At 37.8% G+C, this 7745-nt stretch overlaps 2 long non-coding RNA genes across 2 annotated transcripts in view; one reads left to right on the top strand and one right to left on the bottom strand.

Moving 5' to 3' along the window:
* Positions 681 to 7745, top strand: part of LOC110263520 — a 16843-nt gene continuing 9778 nt past the window's right edge. The window contains exons 1-2 of the long non-coding RNA XR_002349315.1: positions 681 to 691; positions 6386 to 6393. This is a non-coding gene — a long non-coding RNA (uncharacterized LOC110263520). The remainder of the gene's footprint in view (positions 692 to 6385; positions 6394 to 7745) is intronic.
* LOC107648406 lies at positions 1232 to 2791 on the bottom strand. Its single transcript, XR_001621914.2, has 2 exons — positions 2054 to 2791; positions 1232 to 1843 (listed from the first exon to the last, which is right to left on the bottom strand). It is a non-coding gene; the product is annotated as an uncharacterized LOC107648406 (long non-coding RNA).

The raw sequence follows: 7745 nt of genomic DNA, 5'->3' as shown, positions 1-7745 counted from the left end.
ACGACATGCTTGGAAATAAAATCTTGGATGATGGTTGCTGGCTTCACCAACGGCAACATTGAAGAGAAGAGACCATGACACCAATCTCGACGATGGCAACGAGAATGAAGAAGAGGAAGATTACATGTTTAAGCAATGACGAGGTGGCGGACGACAGGGACAACCAGTGATACGGTGGTCATTGACGTTTATGCCACCTCTCTAACTGCTTCCTCAAGTTCTCGCTTAGCAGGCCATTAGTTTTGTTCTAATTAATTTTTTTAAGATTGCTTTTGGTTTTAAATAAAGCTTTCTATTCTTGATTTTATTTTGTAAAATTCTACAAGTTTTTCATGTAATTAGATCTTCACTAATTGTACTTTTGAGATTTGAATCCGCACAAATTCTTTTTTTTTTTTTAATTCAATTTCAGAACAATAACATATTCAACTTCATTGACAAATTCTTACCCATAAGCGATGTTAGAAGTTAGAACCGGCATTGGAGCTAGTTTCATTTATCCATTGGTTGGAACAATAAGCACCATGCCAGGGCTTCCAACTAGACCATGCTTCTATGACATTGATCTTGATACAGGCACACAGCAACTGAAAAAGTCATTGGTCTCTCCTAAAATCAATGATTAAACCTTAAGTGGCACATGGATGTTATTGATGACATTTTCTTTTTCCAATTTTGTTAATGTTATGTTGTATCTTCTGGTTCATCTGTATGAATATGAATAATGACATAAAGCATTTAAGTAGTTGTTGGGACTCAAATTTCAAGAAAAGAAGGTTCTACACTAGAAAAATTAAACTGCATCATATCATATGCAATTTAGAATTTGCTAAAACAAATTTATATTTCAAGGCATATTTATTCTTGGTATTGTTGTACCTTTTAGTTTTGTTATAGTGAGATGAGTATGTTATGTACAGGTTGAAATTGTATGTTCATCTTTCATCTAGCATTCATAGAAATAAGGGCATTCCTCAAATATAATTTTTTATTTAGTATTGTTAATCTGTACAAAACAGACCAGGGTTCATTTTTATTTGCAATTAATAGTCAGCTCAAAACATAGATTGAAATTAAATAACCAGGTTGCATAGTCATTTCTCCTCACTTTGAAGCATGCTTACACCTTTTATTCTTTTTTTTTACATTTTCAATTTTTAAGATTGAATGAGCCTTAAAGAATTCTGAATAATCATTTAAGCAAGATGCTTCAGATACCAATCCTTTTAGCTAAATTAATTGCATTATATATGAATAAGTGCTACATCACAGCAAAAAAAAACTCACAAGTCAAAAGAGTTGTTACAAATTCATAAAACTTCGTTGATTCCACTCATCCTTCAGTCTATGTCTCTCATCTGAGAACTATTTTCAAGAGTAATCTAATCTTTGTTATTGTGGCTAAAGTTATTTCTCAAGAAACAGATTCATAATTGAAATCCATATTCCATACCACTATTGAAATTTAAAAGTTCTGAATAAAAAGAAACAAAAATCAAGAAAACTCGGAGGATTTATGGAAGTTCTTTTGTAGTAGCAACAACTTCCTTGGTGATACCAAACTCTTTGTATATCTTCCCTGCTGGAACACTTGCTTTGAAACGGTCAATGCCTATGGCTTTCCCCTGTCTGCCAACAATCTTCTGCCAACCGAATGTTGATCCAGCTTCTATGCTAACTCTAGCCGTTGTAGCAATGCTTTGAAAAGATCAATTCATATTTTGCATCTTCTAGCTCTTTATTCACGGCTTTAGCTCAACTCCTTCAATAGAAGTTCTTAGAAGTTGAGATTCTGTTGAGACAAGTTTCTGGTAGCATCAGCAGAGCTTTCTAGAGTGTATGGCTAAAAGTTGAAATCAAATAAGAAGCATGATCAGTATTCCAGGCACCATTTGATTGAAGTAAGAATGTGAAATGTGACAATGAATATGCTATTAACTCCTTCGGACTATTCTATATGCTAATTATTAGTTATATAACACTTCAATAGATTATCAATTCCCAGTTCCCTTAGGACAGCTTCTACCTCAATAATTAGTAAAAGAAACAGCACCTTTTTACACAAAATTTGATTCTTCATTATTGTCTGCAACCAAATCTGTCATAAGATACAGCTAAAAAATTTGAAAATGATGTGCCATCCAAGGAATTAGCCATTATGTCATATGATGAATGGAATGACCAAGAGAGTTCCCGGACCTCTGTCCTCAGAATGTAAGAACGTGCTGAAAATCTGTTCAACTCAATCATTCAATGTGTTATTGCATAAGTCACAGCTCTCATTGACTATATCATATATCACTAATTAACTCAAGCACAAGAATAAAAGCACTAATACACAACAATGAAGATCCACAAGAATGAACTACCTTAATGAATCAAACACTTATCAGATTCATGTCATGCCAATGAACATAAAGAGTGCATCAAGTTAGCATTTGCAATGCTGTGTGACAATCAAATATGAAAGGCATTCAAGTTATCATCATAAATGAACACTTTCAAGTTCCAAGAACAAATAACATGGAAAATGGAAACATTTGACATAAAGACAGATAAAACTTCATCTGCTCCTTCATCTGTTCCTTTTTACTGCGAATGAACGACGGGAAGAGAGAGGCTAAGAATGACGCCGCAAAATGGGCGAAGATCGGCACCGAGTGTTGGGCTAGACGACGACGGGGACGATGAAGACCAGAGAAGAGTGGAGTAGGTGATGGTGGCTCTGTGGATAGATAGGGGAGTGTATTAAGTTTACATGGAAAGAAATTAGGGTTTCATTGGATGAATTTTAAAAATATGTGTGGCAAATGTAAAAAAATGATAATTATTATTAAACCCCGTATGGGCTATATTCATAAATTATTTATTGTGCATATCTGAAAAGCTCAAAAGAGTCGAGCTTATTAAAGACAAACCCTAACTTTTGCAAAACGGATACTAAAATGCAATTTTTTCTTAATCTATGTAAACCGCGACGGGGGATCCACAGTTTACAAATGCACGTAAACCGCTACAAGGGTCTCGCAGTTTACGTTGAAACCCAAATGCACGTAATCTGTTATAAGAGTGTCGCGGATTATGTGGGAATTTCAAATGTGCATAAACCGCTACAGGAGTCCAGCGGTTTATGCTTTGCTATAAATACGGTTGAGGATGTCACGGATTATTCAGTTTGGGACATTTTCAGATTCTAGAAAGAGAAAGTGACGTTTTCTAGAGAGAATAGGAGAGGAAAAGTGTGGGTTTCTTGAGTTTGTTGGGACCGGGACTATGACGGATGAACGCAGTCTTTACCGTTACTCAGAATACTTTTACTCAAGAGAATCACTTATAATAAACACATCACCGTAAACGAACAAAAAGAACAACTTGACTAAACATTCATACCGACAACAACATAGACTAAAACAGGGCAACAACACAGATAAGGAAAGAAAAATGAAACTTAATCATGACAACTTGATGACACCTATGTCTCGGCTCTGGGTGCGGATCCTCGCTGAGGGCAAGTCCTGCGAGTGTGTTCTGTCTGCATAGCCCACATCGCTTCGGCCTACTAGTATCGGCCTCATCCATGGTGTTACGGATTCTGGTTGACCTTGGTCGCCCTTCTCTGGCACGTGTCATGTTAGGATCAGGAACGATAGTCAGACCGCCGTAAGGTGGCCATAGACCCTCTGAAACAGGGGGCAAGAACCCCATCCGGTATACACTGAACACCTTACTCATGGTATAAACCTCATGAACGTACGTAGCCCAGTCCAACCAGGACTGAGCACAGCACGCAATCGCATGGCAGCACGGGTAATGGAGAGCTTGAAAGTACCTGCAGTCACAAGTGTGATCTCTGAAGGAAACCCGATACGTCCCCAGCGAGAAGTTTCCTGTAGGAGTCGTCTCAGCCACAGTATACTTAGACTGATGTCTGTCAAACAGAGTAACAGTGAAGCACCTCGAATCCTTCAAATTGTGCTCTATCGCCTTAACCAGCGCCTGGCAAAACCGGTGGCCAGATCCCAACTGCGCCTCTGCTGTCTGTCCTCAGATGACAAAAAGCTCTGCTAGCCTCCCATATGTAGACTTCACTAGTGCAGTAACTGGCAGATTTCGTGTCCCCTTCAATACAGAATTAACACACTTGGAGATGTTCGTCGTCATATGGCCAAACTGTTTGCCTCCATCCTGGTGTTAGGTCCACTTATCGTACTCCAATCGATTGGCCCAATCACATATCTACCTCAGTCTTGGCATACGCTGCATTCACGAGCAGCCGCCTTGCATCATGGTCCTTGAAACTGAGGGCAAAATTAGCTGCAACGTGTCGAATACAAAACGCTCAATATGCATGAGGCGGTAGCCAACCACTGTCAGGTGCCTCCAGTATAGCCTTAATGTCGTTGTGTCTGTCAAAGATCACTAGAATGCCTTCTTGTGAGGTCACATGTTGATGCAAGTGAGATAAAAAAAAAGGCCCATGACTCAGCATTCTCCCCCTCCACAAATGCAAACGCAACGGGCAAGATATTAGAGTTTCCATCTTGCGCAATAGCTAGAAGCAAAGTCCCGCCGTACTTCCCATACAGATGAGTCCCGTCAATGCTCACTAGTGGCTTACAATGCCTAAATGCCTCAATGCATGGAGGGAATGTCCAGAAAAGACGATGAAAATACTCTGTAGACTCATCAACCTGATCACCTACACGGACTGGAGAAGTCTTCAACACTGCAACGGTTCCATCCCTCGTTGCTTGCACCCCAAGGATCTACTGGGACAACTCGGCGTACGACTCTTCCCAATCCCCGTAGATCTGTGCAATTGCCTTCTGTTTTGCCTTCCACACCTTCCTATAACTAGGCCGGAATCCATAGGTTGACTCAATAGCTTCTTACAACACCTTTATTGTAACCGATGCATCCGCCCGAACCAACGGAAAGATCCTCGCACAAATTACGTGGTAGTCGAGCTGTCGGTGGTCACTCGAAATTGAAGTGGCCAAGTAAGTGTGAGATCCATTGTACCTTCTAACTTCCCAGTTACCCTTACGCTACCGAAGTGTGATGCGAATCATCCACGTGTAGCCATTCCCAAACTCCTTGCATCTTCCATGGTACTTCAGATGATCTGACTCCATAACCCGATACTGAACTCCACGTCGAATGCTATAATCCTTAACACTTATCACATCCTTCTCCTTACTTTGGAAAGATTGGTCAATCTGAAATTCCCTAGAAATATTGCTCTCGTGTAATCTTTGGCCTCCAAAGGTGTGTACTACATCCGGTTGTTGGCCCACTGCTTCCAAGTTCAAGGTCGAGAAATGTGGTGGTTGTTGGTGGGACCTAGAACTGTATGGTCCCTGAGGTGCAAGTGGGGCCGCTGGAGCCTCATCCTCACTATCCCCCAATATGTGATCGGGCTTATCGTCCGAATCATCTTCCCACATCGCATTTTCAACATGATCCAGCTCACTGTCGCCAAAAAGACCAGTAATCGAACTAGGTGACCTAGCTGCCGATGGTGGAACAGATGGAGGTGCAGCCAACAGATAACCAGGTGCAACGACAGGCATCGAAGTGGAAGCACCCCCGACCATCGTGGACTACGAATTTGGCACTGATGCCTCGGAACTGTCGACACTGTCTTCCAACTTGGCATACAACTCGTGTATTCTCACCTCCGGAAAACTCCACCGACAATGAAACAAAACCTGCATGTCTTCGTCCAACCCTAACACAAATGTTTCATACTGTACACCACTTGACATAACCGCAATCGGAATCTTGTAGAACACCTTCTTCACCCACTTGGCCCCACACAACCCTGCCTTTTGTAATATGCTCATCTTTAGATCCGCCAAAGTATTCGTCGAACGGATAAAAAATACTCAGCGTTTCTTTATCAGTGAACTTAACACCATGACTATTACTTTTTTTTTTATTTTGCCAGAGTAGTGGACTAGAACCAAAAAGCTCTCCTCTCTATCCATTTGAGAAAGTGTAAAAATGACTCTCTATAAATGCACCACTCCCTCTTGGCTGGTATATATAGGCCAATTTGGCAAAGCATAAACCGCTGGACCCTATAGCGGTTTATGCAAATTCGAAATTCCCACATAATCCGCGGCACCCCTATAACAAATTACGTGCATTTGGGTTTCAACGTAAATCACGAGACCCCTGTAGCGGTTTACGTGCATTTGTAAATCGTGGGTCTCCTGTCGCGATTTACATAGATTAAGAAAAAATTGCATTTTGGTATCCGTTTTGTAAAAGTTGTATTTTGGTAAATTTAAAGGCCAAACAATTTATTCTAATAAATTGCTTAGTGGATTACACACAAAAAAAATAGCAAAGAAGATAAGAAAAAATTCAAGTGTACCAGAAATATCGGTGTTTTAGTTGTTTTAACCGTTGATCTGAATTATAAAAAATATATATAATATATATTAATTGAAATTAACGGTTAAAACAACTGAAATACCAGTATTTTTAGTACACTTAAAATTTTTCCTATTTTAGGATAATCTATTTTGAAACGTTTATCGTACGGGAGGAATGGCTGTCATTAGAGGTGCTTCATCCATCCACGGTTGCTACTGAGTAAAACATATGTTTGATTTAATGAAAAAAGCTCGAGACATTTACGTTCTGATTTTGATAAATTGAATTTGAAACTGTTCAGTGAAAGGATTTGTCACTGCATTATCATCATTAATTACCTTGCGCTTTTTATTCTGAAGCTCGTTGGTTTGAACCCATTCAAGAATCAGCTTCAACAATTGTTTCATAGCTTTTTTTTTCACCACTCAATCGCTTTTTTGTCAAAACATGAAGAAACCGTGAGATTCCTGTTGTGGTTTTTGGCCATTCCAAAATTTAACGTAAACTACCGGCGTGCATTTAGAATTTGCGACTCCTCTAGCAGTTTCTATAGATTTATAAAAATTGCATTTGCGTATGCAATATCCAAAAATTATAATTTGATAATTTTGGTTTCTAATTAATTTATTTGGGTAACTTGCTCTAAAAAATATACAAAATTAAATAAAAAATAAAGTTCTATAAAAAAATATGTATTAATAAAAATAATTAAAAAATTTATATGAACAACGAATAATAAAAATTCTATTAAAAAATAAAATAATATACATCAATGCATATAAAAAAACTTCTAAACAAAAATATCCATATTATTAACCAAAAAAAAATAATAGATAAAAAATCAAAACTTAACAAAAGAATACTAAAATAATATTAAAAAATATTTATTTGTAAATCATAGTCATGCAAAAAAATTTAAGAATTTTGATGATTATTTTTTGGTATTTCTTATTGTAGATGAGATTAAATGATAAAATTAATAGAAAAAAAATTCTTCAATTAATTTTTTAATTTATCAATTGAACGCAAAAGCTAACTCCAAAACTCCACCATCATCGTCAACGCAGAATAACAAAAAGAAATCATCTTTATCTTTATCTTGGCCTAGCAGCCTTTAATTTATTTTGCAGGTATTATAGGCATTTTTAGACAAGTATAAACCGCTATACTTGTCTCGCGATTTATACGTATTTCACATTTACACAGAAACTGCAAAACCCCTACCGTGATTTCTGTCCATTTGCAATTCCAATATAATTTAAAAACCGTAAATCTCCTCTCGCTATTTATATAATTTACTGAAAAGTTGTATTTTGGTATACAATATGTAAAAGTTACATTTTGATAGATTTCGAGCTCAA

This window comes from Arachis ipaensis, chromosome B06 (genome assembly GCF_000816755.2).
Source record: "Arachis ipaensis cultivar K30076 chromosome B06, Araip1.1, whole genome shotgun sequence".
Taxonomy (NCBI): Eukaryota; Viridiplantae; Streptophyta; class Magnoliopsida; order Fabales; family Fabaceae; genus Arachis; species Arachis ipaensis.
Note: the sequence above shows the minus strand (reverse complement) of the source record. Positions and strands in the feature narration are given on the sequence as shown.